Raw genomic sequence first — 21,223 nt, 5'->3', positions numbered from 1 at the left:
ACCATAAGAGACTCTTAAAGATAAAGAACAAACTGAGGGTTCATGGAGTGAGGTGGGTGGGGAATGAGCTAGATGGGTGATGGGTATTAAGGAGGGTACTTGTCTTGTTGAACACTGGGTGTTGTGTATAACACCTGAATTCAACTCCTGAAACCAATATTGCACTGTATGTGAACTAACTAGAATTTAAATAAAAATTTGAAGAAAAAAATTAGTTGAAAAATTACCATAAATTGGTAACATCACATTTTTTTACATAATTTAATAGACTGATATATTTAAAAGAATTACTAGTTTATGTTTTGAGGCATGTAATATATAAAGATGTAATTTTGGTGATATCAACAACCATACGTGTGATAACAGAGATGTGAAGGAGCGGAGTTTTTGTTCATTATTAAAGTTAAGCTGGAATAAACCCAAATAAGAGTATTCTAACTTTAGTATGTTTGGGATGCTAATGTAATGCTGATGGTAGCCTCAAAGAAAATACCTACAGAGTATACACAAAAGAAAATGAGGAAAGAGTTTAAATATTTCACTACAAAAAATCAATTCAGCACAAAAGACTGGGAAGCAAATGATGAAGGGACAGAAGTAAGTCTCTCCTTATCAGCCATCACTGTAAATGGGTTAAACTCTCCAATCAAAAGACAGATGTTGGCAGAATGAATAATTATACCTGCCCCAAATATATGTGGTCTACAAGAGACTCACTTTAGATCCAGAGACACAAATAGATTGAAAGTGAAAATATGGAGAAAGATAATTCAATGCAAAGAGCAACTACATCAGTATAAGTGGCTCTGCTAATATCAGACAAAATAGACTTAAGTAAAAATAAAAAAAGGTTATGAGATACAGAAAAATGTTATGTCCTAATAAAAGTGTCAGTACAGTAAGATTTAATGATTATACACATTTATGCATCTAATTATAGACCATCAACATATACAAAGCAAAAACTGACAGCACTGAAGGGGAAAGCAGACAGTTCTACAACAGTAATTGGGAGACTCCAACGTCTCACTCACAAAAATGGGGAGAACAACTTAGACAAAAATAAGAAAGGAATAGAGGACTTGAACAACATCGTAACCGGATCTACCAGGCATGTACCAAACACTCCACCCACGACAACAGCATGCACATTCTTCGCGGCCACACAGGGGACGTGTTCCTGACCCCCCACCCAGGTCAATGGTGGCCTTGCCTCTGCGAGGGGATAGTGGGGCTGGGGCACTTGCTGGCTCAGTTGTGGTCCATCTACTGTGTGGGTAGGGTGGGGTATAGGCACTTTCTCATGCTTATGGCATGAGGTGGGCAGACCTTCTGGTGGCAGCAGGCTAGAGGGAAGGGACCCAAACTGGTGCCCATCAGCTCTGCCATCTGCAAGTTAGGATATGATTGCAAAACTGGCATCCGCCAGGGCCTCCGCCCCCAGATAAAGTCGCTGCAGGTTCTTGCCTCTCTGGCAGCCACTTCAAAATTAGTGAGTGGGGGTCCCTCAATTATGGCCTAAATGCTTTTCATTCTGTGGCCTTTGCACTGTATCTCAGGGCGAGCCCTTGAAGGGTAGGATCTCCATTCCCTGTAGTTAAATGATTCTCCTGGTATTAAGCCCCATTGCTCTTCAAAACCAGATGCTTTGGGGTCTTGTCACTCCAGTGGTAGTCCCTAGGATTGGGGGTTCCTGGTAGGGGGCACAATTCCTTCGCTCCCTGAGAAAGAGTTCCTTATTTTGGGGTCCCTCCCAATTGTGGGGTCCCTGGATCTCTGTGAGGTCCCAGGCAGGGCTGTGTCTCTGCCTCTCCTACCCTTCTCACTGTGTCTCTTTTCTCTTTTGTTGTGGAATCACTGTTCATCTACTTCTCAGGTCCTTTTCAGAAGAAAATCACTCCATATGCAGCTGTAAATTTATCGTGTCTGTGGAAAAAGCTGAGTACGGGGTTTTTCTATGCCACCATCTTGAACCCCCTTCACCCAGCAGTTTCTCATCAGAGGCTAGGTTTTGAGAATTTTGCATTATTGGATATTGAATTTCGTTACATTTAAAAATCTATTTCTAGTCTTTGTTCTAGAACACAGTTACCCTGTGTGGAATCCAAGTTTATCGACATTTTCATTTAAGTTAAGGTGGATCCAGAATATCTTCGGTGTTGACGACTGAAGTGAGCCCATTTTGGGTCAATATTCTGAGGGCTTCATCTGGCGCCTTCATTCTGCCGGTGGGAGCCCTGCATTTGCTCTGAGGATTGCTCCCCCACTCTTTTCCGTTGGTGTTGCTCCGCGTGGCTGGTTTTCTCACGTGTAGGTGCAGATACAACAAAGGCAGCCTGGAGGGGGATCCTGCAGGCTTATCTGGGCTTCGTCCTCTCAGTCCAGCTGATTACCTTCTGACATTTGCTTCCAAGATTCCAATTGTTTAAGCCCCTATTCCTCCATCAGGGCTGAAATGGAGCTCTCTGAATCATAGTTCAACCATACGGAGGAATATTACATGGTTCCATAAAGAGAAAGAGGATGCTCTCAGTGGGAATACTGAACAGCCTCCTGAACAATCTGCTGTAAAGAGTAAAAAAGCAAGTTTCGTGAATTGAGCACAGAGGGAAAATGGGAATAGAGTTTCATGTTTTCTTCTATTTACAAAAAAAAAATATCCAGGATGTTTATAAAAGACTTGCCAAAGGTGATTATATCTGGGCGTGTGTGTAGGAAAATGTGTTGTTGAGGCAAGGTAAAGTATGAATTTCCACTTTACGCCATTTGACGTTGTTTTGATTCTTTGGTGCATATAAATGCATCGTGGACTCAGAAATTTTTTTATAGGTCAATGTTGCTGGTTATCATATGGAAAAGCGTGAATGTCACTTTTTTATGTCACATCATTCAAAAAATCAGTTCCAGGTAGAATCGATAAATAGGAAAGGCAAACATAAAATGTTTAGGAGACTATGTAGGAAAATAACTTTACAAGCTTAGAACAGAAACAGGCTTATTAGAGAAGGTGAAAATGTACAAGTAGTAAATAAAACACCTGATAAGTTACACCATGTTAACATTTAATGATTTAATTTTTCAAAAAGCTTTTTATTTATTTGAGAGCGAGAGAGCAAAAGAGTAATAGAGAGAGAGTATGAGTGGGGTGAGAGGCAGAGGGAGTAGCAGACTTGCCGCTGAGCAGGGAGCCTGATGAGGGGCTCCATCCTGAGACTCTGGGATCATGACCCAAGCCAAAGGCAGACGCCTAACTAATTGAGCCACCCGGGTGCCCCTAATAATTTAATTTTAACTTACTCCATTTAATTATATTGATCAAAAGGCAATAGGGAAGGTAGAAAGAAAAACAAAAACTGGGAGACAATTATTTTTATCACATAAAACTAATAGTTTGTGTGTAGACTATATAACAAACTCCTACAAATTTACAGTAAAAAGACAAACACCCCAATAGAAAAAAAATGGCAAAAGCCTTGAATAATCACATAAAGAGGAGGAAACATGAATAGTCCATAATCCTGTGAAAAGATACTTCACTTAGTTGGTAGCTGCACATGGCAATGGAATATTATTCAAAGAAGTGAAACCCTGAAACATGCTATGACATGGATGAACCTTGAACACATTACCCTGCGGGAAGGAAGACAGTTACACAAGACCACATGTTGTATGAAATGTGCCGAATAGACGAATCCATTCAGAAAGGAGACTAGTGGTTGCCAGGGCCTGGGGCCTGGAACACGGGGAGCTGTAGGAAAGGACCACCCCTGAGTAGAGAAGTTCTTTTTGGGGTGATGAAAAAATATTATCGTGCCGATGATGGTGATGGTGGCACAGTCCTGTGAATGTAGTGAAAACAACTCAGTCGTACACCGTAAGTGGGTAAATTGTGCAGCATCTGAATTGTATCTTAGTGAAGCTATTATTAAAAAGAAAGTTAAAACCTGAGAACCAGGTCCACAGGGGAGATGTATATAGACCGCTAAGTATTGTTTTTTATTTTCTCTTTTCTTTCTTTTTTCTTTTCTTTTCCCTTCACTTTTCTTCATTTTTCTCTTCCATTCCTTCCCCTCCTCTCCCCTCCCCTCTCCTCGTCACTTCTCCCCTCCTTCCCCTCCCCTCCTCTCTTCTTCTCTCTTCTCCGCCTTTTCTTTTTTTAGTCCAGGCTCCTATAGCATATTGATCCTTCCCACAGAGCAGTACTGAAGCACAGTGGCCTATTGTAGGGCCAGGGAAGAGGGCGATGGCCATTCCCTTCTGCATATGTCATATATTGTCCATCAATCCAACCTTCAAATCACCCTAAAGAAACATATGTTCAGAAGTAGTGTAGGTATAGTAACAAAGTTATAAGAACATTCCTGATATGAAGATATAACTTCAAGACAACTCCCTAGTCCCCCATCCTAAGCAGGCATGCCCCTAAACCCATTTTATTTGGCCTCTCTGGAGCTGTCTTGCTTTCAGAGGCTCTCGTGTCTTGTACTTTGTTATTTTGCACAGTTGCAATATTGCATTACTTTCTCACACACCCTCCTGATACCCGTCAGTCCTGTCTGAAATGACGTAATGGGTCATTTTGCCATGCCAACGTTATTGTCTGACTCCCCATCTCCACTAAAACATCGGCCCCAAGACACGGCAGGCAGGGGTACACTGGGGCCTATTGCACTGCTTAGCGTAGATGGGGGCTCAATAAATATCTGCTGAGACGCTAAATAAATCCTGCGCTCTGGAGAGCCACGTTTACCACATACCTCCATGGATGCTGCAGAGACCCCAGGGTAGGCCTGAAGCGGTCTGGGGTTCAGTTGTGCCTATTCACAAGTAACAAAGACCTTGTTGGCAACCCGTGCCAGGTGTCTTCTGTGCATGGCAATTTAGTATCTATACCAGTATTAAATACCACTTTACCAAGTGCGATATAACATAGAAGTTTTATAGATATCTGTATCTATCATCTGTCGATTATCTATCATCTATCTATCTATCTATCTATCTATCTATCATCATCATCTCTCTATATCATCATCTATCAATTATCTATCTATCATCTATCTATCATCAATCTATCGGTTATCTATCATCTATCATCTACCTATCATCATCTATCGATTATCTATCATCTATCTATATCGAACATCATCTTTCGATTATCTATCTATCATCATTCTATCGGTTATCTATCACCTATCATCTATCTATCATCATCTATCTATCGATTATCTATCTATCTATCTATCTACCTATCTATCTATCATCTATCTCTCTATCATCTCTCTATATCTATCATCATTATCAATTATCTATCAATCATCAATCTATCGGTTATCTATCATCTATCATTATCTATCTATCTATCTATCTATCTATCTATCTATCATCTATTTATCATCTATCATCTATATAGAGAGAAGGAGAACTGAAACTTTGGGTACAATGAAGGCCCCTCTGCTTCATAGCCAGTAAGTTCCAGGGTCAGTGGAAGCTCAGGTCTTTCTGTAGCTTTGAAGGAAGAAAACACACTTCTCACTTTGCAGATTTCCATCTTCCGTGTGCCTCCGACTTCTGGGTGTCCTAGCGCTTGCCCCTGGAGCTCCGACATCCCTTTGCATCCCACTGCTATTGTAGCTTCCGTGTGCCTATGCTTTGTGCTCAGCACCTCATCCTGTGTCCCACCTGCAGCCTCGTGTCAGGATACATGTTTTCTCAGCCAGGCTCTGCAAAGGGGCCCACCGGGCTCTCACTCCAGGTGGCCTTCTTCTTCTCTCTTCCTTCTACATGCAGCAGAAATGTCACTATTTCTTGGAGTTAAGCTGCTTTTGCCCTGGCTCCCAGCCAGACCAGAACATGTGCTTTCCCAGGGAAAGGAGACTTCCATCACCTTCCTCCTCCCCCAGCAACAGTCAGGCCCCAACCAACCACGTTCCGTCTATCCCATTATACACCAGAAACTCACTTTTTTTTTTTTCTCTCAACTTTTCACCAACCACCTTCTCCAGAGTTTAGTCAATGGATTTGCATTTCTTGAGTTCTCTTTGAAGCTTTCTGTATGAACACCTACTGTGTTTTGCCATGCCAACAAGAAGGGAAAATTCAGAAACAGATGTCAATACAGAAGCAGTGGAACATGGACTTCACCGGTAAGACTTTTTTGATAGATACTGATGAATTAAGTAGTGCATTAGCCTCTACAGCTGCCATAACAAAGTGCCTCAAGCTGTGTGGCTTAATAACAGAAATGTACTGTCTCACAGTTCTGGAGGCCAGAAATAGAAAATCCAGGTGTTGGCAGGGCTGGCTCCCTCTGAGTCTGGGAAGGAGAGTCTGTTCCAAGCATCTCTCCTGGGCGTGGAGCTGGCCGTCTTCTCGTCGTGTCTTTCCACACTGTCTTCCCTGCATGTGTATCTGTGAGCAAATTCCTCCCTTTTATAAGGATATCAGACATATTGGGTATGAATGCGAGTGGACTATGAACATGAATGGAATTGGATTGAATGACTTGATTATCTCTGTAAAAATTTATTTCTTCCAAATAAGGTCACATTCTGATGTATGAGGCGTTGGGACTCCAACATACCTTTTTGGGAGGCAAACAAACAAGCAAATGAACAAGCAAACAAACAAAAACCCCAAAAGCCAAAAACAACAACAACAAAATCATTAACCAACTGAACCACCCAGATGCCCCATTTTTATCTTTTTTTTTTCTTAATTTAAATTTTACTTAGTTAACCTACAGTGTAATATTGGTTTCTGGAGTGGAATTCAGTGATTCATCATTTACATAAAAAAAAAAAAAAAAACCCCAAAGCTGCTACTAATTTTTTTAAAAAGTTGTCTGATATTTTAACCTACTTCCCTACCTCGCCGCTTCATTTAGAAAATGTGTTACCATAGCAAGTATCAATAATGGGCTTCCCTTGGTGTGGCTATAGGATCCTTCTTTTAGAATTGGCTTTGGGGTACAGTTAAAAGAGACGTACTCATAACCCCCTAAATACATAGAATGCCTAGTCCTGCCACAGCCTCTTGCAAGCTGGTCCTTGGGGCTTTTCCTGTGGCCATCAGTCAGTAGGAGGAGACCTCTAGATCATTAGGGGCCACCTACACAGGTGCCAGGTTCCTTACAGATGAGTAAAAGGTGGTCCTTTGGCACTTCCTGGGACATATCTGAAATGTAAAGATGCTAATGGCTCTGCTTCTAGTCAACAAGCATTTGAAAGCATCAAGCACATTAGCTGGGAGTTAAGCAATTCAGTAGATCTGAACAATCCATAGCCATGATTTTTTTCAACCGTGAGATTTTCCTGTTTCTTCCAGTTTCTATGCCTCCTAAAGGTGGAACCTGAGAGAAGCTTTTGATGTGCCCTCTAGCGAAGCCCTAACCTTCAGCTGGCCACAGAGGAACATGAGCCCCTGGGCCAGGGCCCCGCCTATGCCTGAGCTCTCCGTTTCTAGTGCCCAGCTGAGTCAGAAACATTTGTTAGCACGACTTTTTTGAAGTCTGTTCAGAGTAAAGTTGTACTGAATGTCCTTTTGTGCTGTGTTTTCTGGGCTGGCTCACACTGTTTTCTGGGAAGCTGTCCACTGACAATGGAATTGCTTTACAGAAATGATCAAAGGGACCATCTTTAATTGTATGGTCTTCATTTCTGAGCAGCAATACTAGGCCTTCCAGCCTCTGCTATTGCACGAAACTATAAATAGTGCTGCGTCTTTTTGCTTACCCAGCTCTTAAGTCTGATCTTATTTACTTTTCAGAAACAAGCACTTGGCAATTATGGCCAGAATTCTATGCTGCTTATATTGGTAGGAAATCCTTTTATTTTAGTATGTATGGGTCTCTAGGTTTGCCCCTGAGCTAAACTGTTAATGTTTATTAAGAGCGTTTACTGTTTTTAGAGCTCAAGAGGGGAAAAGCTGAGAGTAAAATGCCGCTGGAAGGAACTGTGTCAGGCACAAAGATGACTAGGATCCATAACATGGTTTTGGTTTACGTTTTATCTTTCCGTTTTTTACATAAGACATATGAAGACGCAGAACTACATGCCCTCATCATTGATCCTATAGATTTCTGTGACACTGTATTTCTGCCTGATGATATATATATTTTTTTTATCAATCACTTCTCCAAATAAGTCTTTGTAACAATTGGGTCAGTTTGTCTTTATCTTACATTAGACATGGGGAATACATGTTAAACTCATTATTCATCTGCCCTTTGCTAACATTAATAGAAAATCCTCTTATGTGGGTCTTTAAGTTTTCCCCTGTTAATCTTGCTACCATCCTTTTAAAAGGAAAACAAACAAAAACCTACTATTTTTTTAAAAGAGCTGTATGATATTTTGACCTACGCCCCCACCCTCACCTTTCATTTAGAAAATGTACTTTTTTAAATCCTTTTTTTAAGATTATTTATTTTAGAGAGGGAGAGAGACAGCATGAGCAGGAGAGGCAAAGGGAGAGAGAATCTCAGGCACATTCTATGCTGAGTGCAGAGCCTGATGCAAGGCTCCATCCCAGGACCCTGAAATCATGAGCTGAGCCAAAACCAAGAGTCAGATGCTTAACTGACTATGCCACCCTTAATAAGCACACAGTTTTATCCTTTTTTAAAAAATTAAATCTTACTTAGTTAACATATGGTGCAATATTGGTTTCTGGAGTCGAATTCAGTGATTCATCATTTACCTACAACAGCCAGTGCTCATCCAAGTGCCCTCCTTAATACCGTTTACTCATCTAGCCCATCTGCCCACCCACCTCCCTCCATCAACCCTCAGTTTGTTCTCTCTCATTAAGAGTCTCTTCTCATTTTTTCCCTTTCTTTTCACCCCCCTTTCCCGTATGTTCATCTGTTTTCTAGAAAATGTATTATTTTATTGAAAGTCTTTCTCAGTAGCATTATATCTGTGCTGATCCAAGGTACAGTGGCATTGAATTAGACACAAGGTAATGATAAGATGTTCACTCTGTGAGTTCAATGTAATCATATAATTTGTGGAACCAACCTACATAAAAAGCTGATCCCCTACAGGTGAGATGCCCTAGACAGTCAAGCTCCTTCTTCTAATTCAAGATGAGGTCTTTTTCTGGATCTGCATCTCTAATCCTACCAGGAACAATGTGAATAGAGGAAGCCCCAAATCTATATTTTCATAGCCTCCTATCCACTTCAGGCCATTTGCTTTTTCTGTTCTAGCCAGATCTGTATCTGTGAGCCTCTCGCACGATGAAGCAATCAGTAGGTTCTTTCAAGTCTTATCTGATTCTGGCCCCATTCTATCAAGTTCTTTCGGGGAGAAATTCCAAAATAATTCTTTAAAACAAAAAATCAACAACAACCTTCTTAAACAAAAAACAAATATATGCCATCGCATTAATGTTGGGGATAGGAAAGGAGAAATACGAGGAAGGGGGTCAAAGTCCCTAGATAATCACTCTGCAGAGTTGGGGTCCGATGTTTTAACTGAATGTAGAAACGGACCCACACTAAATAAGTACTTAAAAATTATTTATTTACTCTTCTTAAGTAATAGGCCCTGTGTTACTTAAGAATTCCTCACATGGCCATTTGGATTTTTTGTTGTCCTACAATCTGTGCAAAAATCTGATTAAAAGAACCAGGCTACTAGAGGTTGAGAAGCCTTTTGTCAAAAAGCAGACGTTGTTTCATTTACTGTGCTGGATAAGACCCTGCTCTGTGTTTGCGGTGGGGAGGAAGCCTTGGGAAGGACCACCATGGCTTCCCTAAGGTTCTGGTGTTCAGGGGTCAATTGAAGCTTTGAAAACATACAGATTTCTTCTGAGGACAAAATTAACGGCATCAAATCCCTCTGAGGTGATCTCTACTGCTGTTTTCAAAAGATCGGAAAAGAAAGATTTTGTCTTCATATAAAGCTTCCAGTCATTTGGTTCCAGACCAGTGATGCTTGCATAAGCATCTCAGATTTAGCCGGCTCCCACCTCACTCAGAATCTTTTGATGTTTACCGCGACCCCCACTAACCATGGCATGGAATGCACTAGCCTAAACTCCACGGCGAAACCCAAACAAGCAGTGATTGGGTCTAGAGACCAGAAGGTTGGGCCCAGATTCTAAAGAGCGAGCTGTGTTCTCAGTAATCCATGAGTTACTAAACAAGCTTCATCTATAAAGGAGGGCAATGAAACTCGAAACCCAGCTGCTCAGAGACATGTTTGCAACTGTGGCCACTAGGCTCAAGCCACTTTGAGAACGGTATGGATTTTCCCCTATGTTGATAGTTATTTAAGTTCAACGGCTGAGAATTACATAAGACAATTGTTCTGTAGGCCACAAATTATCGTCATTTCCAAGTTTACAGCAAATTATGTCTCACATCATCCACATTAGTGAGCTCTCTCTAAAATATGGAAAAATGTAGTAAACATCTCCCCTTGCTCCAGGCGTGATTTTCAGCCATGGAAGTAGGAGCATGTATTCATGCTCTGAGTCAAAAGCAAATCATGCATATGATATAAAACAAATGCGACCATCTCACTCTTTTTTCTATGTACCTTAATTTCATAAAAAATGTATGTTGCTTGAGAAAAATGCATTCTACTTACATATTCTTGACTTGCATATTCTTTTGGATTAGGTAAGTGACATATAGTTATAAGATGGCCTGGAAGTATGGGGCTTTTGAGCAAAACGCAAGCAAGACATCCTGAAGTCACATACTAAACCAGGTATAAGATGCTTCATGTTAAAAAAATATCAGTGAAGAGAACGAAGGCTTAAACCTGCCCCTTTGCATATCAGGTTAAAATATGGATGAAGGAAGACCCAACTATCCGGAAGGACAAGTTAAGAAGAAAAATATTGAGACTAGAAGAGGGGCCAACTGTCTGCTCCCAAATTCAGTTACCCTTCTACGAGCCGGTGGGTGCCCACCAATCACCCCTTCCTTCCTCACATTAAGCTTTTGCTTTGAAGGTAAAGTTTTCTTAAAAACAATGCCTCCATGCCAAAAGGAGTAAGTATGAATTAGAAATACTACAAGGACAAATATTTTTGTTCTGATCATACATATCTTCGGTATTTTTCTCTGCTACTGACCAAGACTAATGTGCAAAACACCTTAGAATCTGCAAGAGAAAATAGTATTTTAAAAAATGTATTAGGCACCAAAAGCATTGTATTATATTATATGAAAAGCATTATTTAAGGTTCTATATTTTTGGGGGGGCCTAGATTTAGTTTTGTTTTTTAATGTTTCCTTTAGGAAGTATTTCAGATTTCTAAAAATTTGCAAAAATAAGATGAGGGATTTTCATTTATTCTTCATCTGGCTTCCCCAGACATTAACACCTTACATAAGCATAAGACAATGATCAAAGTCAGCAAATCAACAACAACACCACACCACTATCGAATCTATACATTTTATCACCATTTTGCCCTTCTTTTGGTCCAGGATCCAGTCCAGGATAACACATTGCCTTTACGTGTTACGTCTGCTCAGCCTCCTCCAGTTTAGAACAATTTCTTGGTTCCTGTTTGTCTTTCATGACGAGGACACCTGTGAAGTTACACTGCAGAATGTTCCTTGGGTTAGATTTATCTTCTGTTTTGTGGGTTGTATCAAGAGAAGCTGTAGTCCTAAGAATTCACATACCCAGGTGACACACACATAGGGAGCAAGCCCAATGCCCCTGAGACATGGCCTTGATATGCAACTGCATGTAGCCAACAGCCCCCTGTTTTGGGCGTGGGGAGCCTAAGAGCAGGACGAGATGCTACAAATCACCTGCCCCTCCTTTCCCACCCCGGTCTTTCTTTCCCTTGGCCCCCTCTCTTTCAGCGTGTAAACTTGTTCCAAACTCCCTCTCCTGGATGGCCCTTGCCTGGCGCTTCTAGCCATAATTCCATTCTTTCTCTTTTCTTTATTAAAGAAAAACAGTAGTATTTGCAGCTCTCAGCTCTGTACCTTCCATTCATACTTTGACCACGCGTCACCTGACCTTCTCCTTAGTTGTCGAGCCAGGAATCTGACTAGATTCACCTTGATTCATTCACTTGCCCACACCATATCCTAGTCCTTCGCCTTCTGCTCTATCTTGGTGACAATGCCCTCTCTGGGCTTTCCTCCTGTCTTGGAGGTTTCTTCACATCTTCCCTAGGCTCATCTTAAAATATTAATCCCTGGGAAAGGAGCTTCTTCTCTGCTGGAAGTGGGAGTTGCTTCTGCCTTCCCCACAAAGAGGGATTCTTGTGGGAATACTTGCAGATCCCCTCTGCCTTATTCTTCGACATAGAAGGGGAGCATCTCTAAAAATGAGGTCTCTTTCCATGAGTAACACAGTCCTACTGGACCCACCTCTGCTCCTCCTCCTTCTCCCATCCACAGGGTGAGGGTGGGGACCCCCACCCATGAATACCTGAGTGAAGGAGGCTGCATGGTACCCAAAAAGGGGATCCTCACACTCCAACCCAGCTTTACTGGAGAGGTTGGTCCTGGCGGGACATCCAGCATCTGGTTGGCCAATCGTAGCACTGGCACTATAGTTAATAGTCACTCATGTGACTATCGATGCTCACTAGTTAGAGCACTTGATGCTCACTAGTTAGAGTTCAGAAAGCACCACAGCCCCAAAGACCCAGAGTTCCATCATCCCTACTACCCCCTTTTAATTCTATAATAGAGAACTTTCCACCGGGGATTTTAGCCAGGCTCCTGGCTGGACTTTATGGAGCATCTGAGTGCTGAGGCAGATCCAGGTGCTCCAGATGCTCCAGGTGCTCCAGATCTGTAATTTAAACTTCAGGACAGATAGATCTACAGGAATGTCCCACAGGGGTCTTACACTCCACTTGCACAAAGTCAAATTTTATTATGTAGAGTCCTTCTACTCACAAGTGAGAAAAACACAAGTCTATCGACTGGGGAAAGAAGAAAAATATTTTGCAAGGATATCTAGGCATCTGTTTAACTGTGGGAGAAGTTGGGGTTATGCCTCTTAAGTATCTCAAGAATCTTTCTCTCATGCCCTCCTCCTCCAGGGCCCCACTTCCACTTTTTCCTGTGTGTTGTCTTCATGTTCTTTTGTTGCGTTCACTTGCAAAGTACACTCAGAGCCCATCCACTTCTCTCCAAGTCCACCCTCACGCATCACATAGTTTAAGTCATCACCACCCCTTCTCTGACCTCCTCAATTGTCTTCCTGGGTTCACGCTTGTTTTACTACAATCCATCCCCCATACAGCTGGTAATGTTACTTTTGAAATCTGTAAATCAAATGGCTTCTCATTGTGCTTACGGGAAAATCCAGCTCCCTACCAAGGACTATAGACTCCTAGGGCCCTGCTTCGCGGACTCCCTACTTCCCTGCACACTGCACAACCTTCACATGCCCTCAGCCACCAAACCCACTATGTTCCAGGCACACTGGCCTTCTGCCTTTTCTTGCCAAGCTAGTTTCCAATCTTTGTGCCTTTCCTTCTGCTGCCATGCTTTCCTTGGGTCTATTTCACCTCCACTATTAGTTACTTTTTAGACGTGACCATCTATTTTTGCTCATAGCAGTTATCTCTAACAGGAACTACCTTTCTCATCATTTGTTTATATATTTTCTGTCTCACCGTCACTTTGAGATTTAGGATGAAAATACAAATAAAAGAAAAAAGAGAAGGGAACAGCCAAGGAAGAGAAAATAAAGTGAAGGAAACCCCAGAGAGGGGATTTTTATTCATTTTTATTATTATTATTATTTTTTTACTATTTTTTGAGGGCTGTTTTAAGTATATAGCAAATGGGATTTTGTTTTAGAATTCATTTTAGAAATTGAGAATAAGACATGTGTAACAGCATTTGGAACTTTTTTATGTGCTCAAAATAGTTGTAAATTAATCAGAAGAAAAATTGATTCCTTAAAGAAATACCTAGAAATAACTCTACATTCTGCAATCCTTATTTGTGTTTAGCACCAGTTTGAGTGAATTCGTTCACATTGATTAATCATAGAAAGGAAAGAAGGAATTGAAAAGAGAGCTTTAAAACCTGGTCTTTAAATTTGGGAAATGGGAGTGAGATTCTGATATCATAGCCTTAGCCTGCTGGGGATTAGGGAGACTCAAGGCACAAGTGAAGACAGTCTTCTTGCACTTTTGGATCACTTTTCAGCATATTGTGTAGGAAGAGCACAGGAAGGCCATTTGGTGAAGAGCAGACAAAAGCAAGCTGGAGAAGGTGATGGCTAAGGAAAACATCCTTAAAGACAGTCGATGTGTCAAAGGCAAAACACCATTCCCAGTTAATACAAAACAGTAAACATCTTACCACGCCAACTCAGAGCCAAACTCTGTCCTAAGTGTTACATAGATATGAGCTCATTATTTCTCACTCTAATCTCATTCTCACTCTGTTCAGATGGAGAATGTGAGGTCCAGAGACTCGCTACCCCAGCCATGGTCACGTGCCAGTAAGTGGAGAAGCTGGGATTTAAACCAGACATTGTTGCTACAATGGTTGTCCCAGCACTCCCCTACCTAGAAAAGCAACTTTATTCTAATTTTAGCAATTGCTAGAAATCAGCAATTTGTATATCACATTTTCACAGCCATGGATGATCGTGATGCATTACAAGTGAAAACAAGTTGCTGTTTTTTTCTTGAGATGTAATGAGTGAGACTTACGATTATTTAATTAGACTTTAATGCAGACAAGACTAGGTGAAGTACCATGTTTTCCTATGCTCATTTATCCTTTTAAACATTTAGTATTTAAACATGGTTCATCTTACAGAATAGTGACTCTCAATCTAAGATAGCCAACTCCCCAAGGTCCACTTTGTAGTAAAGAGAGTACAAATGATTTTTTTTCATACTTAAGAAGCTAATGAATTTGATAAAGGTATCCATTAAGAGGCTAAATACAATTCTTTTTGCCTTTGCAAGGAAATTGTTGGAAGCAATTATTCTACAGCACAGTTAATTTCCCCATGCTGTATTGATAGTTATTTGCTGTTGAATAAATACAACCCTCAGTTTGATTATGGAACATCATTGATCCATGTGTAAAACACATTACCCCATTCTATCTCTTACTGGCCAAATATAACTGCTGGCAACCATCAGAAACCTTGGCAGATAGAGGAGGGAAAAAATCAGGCACTTGGAGAGGTAGCCTTGATCTTGGGAGGACCCTTGAAAAGTTATGACAACCATGTATCTTGACCCTTACTCAGAAAAAGAATCCCAAATTTTGTAGTCAGTTGAAGGGGGTTCAGGACTCTCTAAAACCACTTTAGTAAACCATTTTTGGAACTACATAATACACTTCAGTCTTTTAAACATTTTATTCCAATTAAAATCCAAATTTCTAAGTCATGGAAACAGATGCATGAAGAAGTGAAATGATTTAACTGATGTTATGGGACAAAAGTATTAACATGAGAGTATTTATGGGCTTCCTGCTTACCTTTCTTGGATGAGAGCGTCTCTAATTCAGTTATCATCTCCATTGCCCCTCCCCCAATGTCCTAAGGAAGAAATTCTTGTGAGAAGATAGACCAAAGGGAGGTATGTGACAACATCTGGGTGAGAAGGGGGTGTTGGTTTTTTTAGAAGGCTCAGGTAGAGGTGCTCAAGCAAACTGTTCTGGATAAGGAAGGTGATTAGGAGAATAGTTGAAGTAAATATGCTGTAGGGTAATAACAGATCTGTCAAAGGTACAATTTCTTTTTTAGTTCTTTATGGCTGTTGAGAAGTGCTTTGAATGCAACACAACTCTAACATCCAATTAGGTGACACCCAACGTGTTGGAGGACTGCAGTGATACATGAAAAGTAGAGATACAATTTCAAATAGCTTCCACCTTCTGGCCTGAATGAGGCCCATTCTAGACATGTTTTCCTTTCTCTTTCTCTGTCCCCAACCAACCAAACAACCAAACAAACAAACCCTGAGTTATCAACTTCTGCCCCAAGGGATGTTAGTTTGAAACCCGGAATTGCCCATGATAATGAATATCTAACTTATTCAATAGTCCTTCATCCCCTCAATTCCATTTATCTCTATATTTTTACACACACACACACACACACACACACACACACACACACACACATACACATGGACCTCACTCCAGGTACAGATAAAGATACAAATAATTCATATTTAAAGATATGTACTTCAGCCAAATGCCAGTGTCTTAGAGGAGTGAGAGAATGGGCATGGAGAAGTCCCAAGCACAGGTCCTCATGTTTGAAGAAGTTGTTAACAAGGCGCAGTGCCTTCACCTTTCAGGAAACAGAAACCATCACAAATGGTGTCTCTTATCTGGAGAAGCATGAACATGACATGGGAGGTTTTTTTTTTTTTTTAACATGAGGGTAACTGCAAGCCACATACTCACAAACTTGATTTTGAGATGAGTCATAAAGTGAGCTCAAATTCTTGTGGTTTTATTGAGTTCATACTGGAGAAGGGCTTGGTTGATCTGCCTCAGAGCAAACTGTAACTTTTACAGAGAAAAACATCCAGAGCTTGTGATGTGGACAATTTAAAGTTAACATCCATTGGATATCAAGAAATTTACCTATTCTCATGTACTTTCAAGGCTCTCTTAAATGAAGGGTTTTTAGTGGTGTTGAAGCTCCCTTCCTTCTTCTCTCCCTCCCTCCATTTCTTCCTTCTTTTGTCAAAAATGTGTCAGACCCACTAAAAGGAATCAGAGCTCCTTAGCAAAATGGCTAACCCCAGGGCTGGAGCAAAAAACATATGAGTCCCAAAGTAAGAAATTATTTTAAAAAATGATGAGGACATGCCAAACGGGCACAGGAACTAGTTTGAAGGAGCTGCCACTGGCCAAACCTGAGGCAAACGAAGCATCAAAACAAAAAGTGACTGTAATGGATGATAACTTATTAAGTAAATAAATGTATAAGAAACCTGTGGGTACATACCAATAGAAGAAAACAGAAATTTAAGTAAATAAAGCAATAAGGTAGAAGGGAAGGCTCTTCCTTAGAGTAGCATGCCAACAAATATATGAAAGAATAATAGAGTTAGAAAATGACTACTCTGCAGCCATCACCATAATTGATTCAGGCAAGAATCTTCACTAAATACTGAAATCGCTGAAATTGGAGAAGGAGCAGATTATTTACACAGTCTTCTAGTATTTGTCCATAGATTACTTACTAATCCAAGAGCAAAAGATAGCTTCCCAGTGGAGGAATTGAAATGGCCACACACAAAGTGACAGATGGTCTGTTAAACAGCAGCCCGCAGTTCTTCAGAAATGTCAATGTCACCAAAAAAATCCCATTGAACCTCAAAACCCCAGAAATGCCAATGTCATGGAAAACAATGAAAGGTTGAGGATTGTGCTAGATTAAAGGAATCTAAGTGGATATGATATCTTAATTCACGTACAATCCTAAATTGGATTGAATCTTTGGGAAAAGAAAGTTGCTTTTAGGATAGTTTTGGGACAATCATCAAGACTTGAAAATTCATTGTGTTATCTAGTGATGACAGCATAGTAGTCTACCCGTGTTAAATTTTCTAAATTTGATAATTGCACCATGATAATGTAAAATATTGTTCTGGTTATTAAAATATTTATAGGTGAAGGGTCATTTCTTCAACTTAGAGCAAATAATTTTTTAAACAAGTAAAATTGACTTAAGGGATAGACAGAGAGACAGACAGACACATAGAAAACCAATGTGGCAAAGTGTTCATGCTGGAAGAATAGAGGTAAAGGGCATACAGACATCGGTAATATTCTTGCAATTTATTTATTAACTTTAATTTTTCTTTCTCTTTTATTTTTTACTTTTTTTTTTGTTTTATGGAGGTATAATTGACAAAACTTGTATATATTTAAGGTGTACAATGTAATGGCCTGGTGTAAGTATACGTTGTGAAATAATTACCACAATCAAGCTAATTAACATTCATTACCTCACTTAGTTACCTTTTTTTGTGGTGAGAACACTCGCAATTTACTCTCTTAACAAATTTAAAGTATTTAATGCAGTAATATTAACTATAGCCATCATGCTGTACACTAGATTCTCCAGAACTTACTCATTTAAAAAAATAATATTAATTCCATCATAATTAACATACAATGTTATATTAGTTTTGGATGTACAATATTCAGTAATTTTATACATTACCCAGTGTTCATCCTGACAAGTGCACTCTGAATCCCCGTCAGCTATTTCCCCCATCCCCTCTACACACCTCCCCTCTGTAACCACCAGTTTGTTCTCTGTAGCTAAGAGTTTGTTTCTTGGTTTTTCTCTCCCTCTTTCTTTTCTTTTGCTCGTCTTTATTTTTTTCAAAATAAAAAGTTTAATAAAAACAATAACTTCCCGAAAGAAGTTGAAGGCAGAATAATTTCTTTCTAAAATTGTTACTCTTTAACAGTGATGTGTTTTTTTTTATAAAATATTTGAAAACATGAGTCTCTTCTTTTACCACACAGATTTAGCAATGTCAACATTGAGAATAAATATTATAAATGCACTTTTTTCTTTTGCTTTTTCCACTTAATATTTATAAGCACAATTTCTCAGGATTTAATTTTTCTTGATGATTTGGAATTGTTTGTTGTTTTACTTTATTAAGTATAATTTTGTCTATCTGTTGTGTTCTAATAGAGGTCACCAATTTAAAATAAAAGAAAATAGTATATGGTTCTTGTAACTAATATTTTTTTGGTTATTTTTTTAAAAATGTGCCAGATACTATGATAAGGATTGGAGGTATTTAACAGAAAGTTGGATCTCTGCCTAACTGAGACCATGAGGTAAATTTAACTAGAAAATCATACTTGATGAGTACAGACAGCCAGATTTCATTTTTTGAAGTATATTTACATATGTTCTTTATTTTGGGTATTTTTAAATGCAGATGTGTTTTCTCTCTTTCTTAAAAAAAACTGAAAATTAGATATGGTTTTAAATCTATATGTACCCTACTTTCACATCTATTAAAGACAAAAACCAAAACCAAAACCAAAGGCTCAGCTCTTTAGTATTAGAACATTTCTTTATTTTTCTATGTTATCAAAATTAATGAGTTGATGTAGCTTTCAAGTCTTTGTTCCCTAGCGGGTTTTCATCCTGTTTCTCCAATGTACTGTTGGCTCTGTTGTCTCTAAGCCCAGTGTTCATTGTCCCCATGGCTCTGTATGTGGTCCCAAGGGGACCATGGGTGTACTTGACAGAGAGATGCCAACAGTCACAGTTCCAGGTGACCCAAAGCTCCTCAGGTTGGCAAAGACCTGTGGGTGATCCCACCTACAAGGAGTTAGGGTTCCCCCAAGTGCAGAAGGCCTTTTTGTACTTGTCCAAACGACATTTGGCTTTCTCCTGCCTGACTCTTCCAGGATCTGGCAACTAAACCTTCCAGCACATTAAGTGCAAATAATCAGTGTGCCATCTCCCCTGAACACATCTGAGTGTTTTCTTGGAAACAGAAAAGGAGTTCAAGTTTGCTTCACAAGCAAAGGCTCGGCATGGCTGACATGCTCTCCAGGGTCCTCATAGGACAGGTTGGATGTTTTTATTTTTTTAAGATTTTATTTATTTATTCATGAGAAACACACAGAGAGAAGCAGAGACACAAGCAGAGGGAGAAGCAGGCTCCATGCAGGGAGCCTGATGCGGGACTCTATCCCAGGACCCCGGGGTCACAACCTGAGCCGAAGGCAAATGCTCAACCACTGAGCCACCCAGGTGTGCCCAGGTTGGATGTTTTATTTTATTTTATTTTATTTTATTTTATTTTATTTTATTTTATTTTATTTATTTTATTTTATTTTATTTTATTTTATTTTATTTTATTTTATTTTATTTTATTATTTTATTTTATTCAGGTTGGATGTTTTAGAGTGAAATAGTGAAACAGGTTTTGGAACAGTCCTAAAGCTACCCACTATTATCTGCTTGAAAATGAATCAAGATATAGTAAGGAAGCATGTGGAGCTTGACGTGCTCACCCTACCGGACATTGCCCATGAAAGGCAGGCCCTCAGCATCCTCATGGGCATGCCCTGGGCTCCTGGCAAAGCAATGAAATGACACTTGAGGGCCATTGTTCAGGTATGACAAGCCGAAATTATGCTTCCCTGAAGAAGGGACAGAAACTTTGCCCCGACCTTCAGTGAGACAGAAACTGTCGAAGGCTCACTCAGAGACGTCTAGGTGATTGTCACGGATTGTTTCCTTGTTTACAAGCGGGAGACAATAACCAGGTTTATCAATGTTTTCTGACAAAGGAGAAAAGAGAGGTAAAGAGGACAGAAGCAAAGAGGGAAGACAGGTATGCTGAGAATTTGCACGTTTGGGGATAAACTGATTTATGGTAAGTTAACAAAGAGGTTGGTGGAGAGCAGGTTGGCCAGGAGCGCTGGTGAAAACATGCCCAGGTTTTGTGGACCCTCCAGAACGGTCGACATTGATGTGCGTGTGATGAGTGTCCCTGTGTCTGCCAGTGTCCTATCAGCACCTGCACCTTAGTCAGGCCAGTTCTGCCCAGTGTCCGTTATTGGGGTTTCTCACTACAGATCTAAGTGCCAGCTGGCAAGCTCCATCCTATCAACAGGGGTTTTGTCCTCCTTCTCAGCAGGGCAGGCGTCTCCGTCCAGGAGGATGTCCCACGGGGGGTGTGTGACTCCAATGTAATCTGGCCCCTTGCTGAACTGTCAACACTGGGCCTGGGGTTGTTTGTGGATCTCAGGAAAACAGCATTTGCTATAAGGCCGGGCTGCCCGAGGCCGGGGAGGAGAGCGCTTCCCGGGCTCAGGCAGGCGAGGGTTTCCCTGTTTCTGGGGGAGCAGGAGGCAGCCGCAGCAGCACTGGGGGTCGGGGCTGCAGGGCGAGCAGCCGGGGTCTGCGGGGCCGGGAGCACCGGCCCTGAGGAGGCTGCGGGGGTGGACTTGGCGGGCCACGGGCGCCAGGCCCAAGGTCACGTGGCCACCGAGGATGCTCAGGTGCCAAGTGCCGAGGACGAGCAAAGCCTGCGGGACCAGCCCCTTCTGCAGCTCTGTCAGGGGCACACTGGGCTGGAGGGCGGCCTCCGACACCCACGTCCTTTAGCCCAAGCCGGGAAGGCTCTGCCGGGCTGAGCCCATGCGGCCCAATGAGAGCTTCCTTCCTGGCCGCCGGACGTGGTGCGCCCCAGATTGTGCATCCGAGAGGCACCGAGGGGCTGATACCAAAGCAGACTCACGAGG

The sequence above is a fragment of the Vulpes vulpes genome, chromosome 12, assembly GCF_048418805.1.
Source record: "Vulpes vulpes isolate BD-2025 chromosome 12, VulVul3, whole genome shotgun sequence".
NCBI classification, from domain to species: Eukaryota; Metazoa; Chordata; class Mammalia; order Carnivora; family Canidae; genus Vulpes; species Vulpes vulpes.
This window is presented reverse-complemented; position numbering follows the sequence as displayed.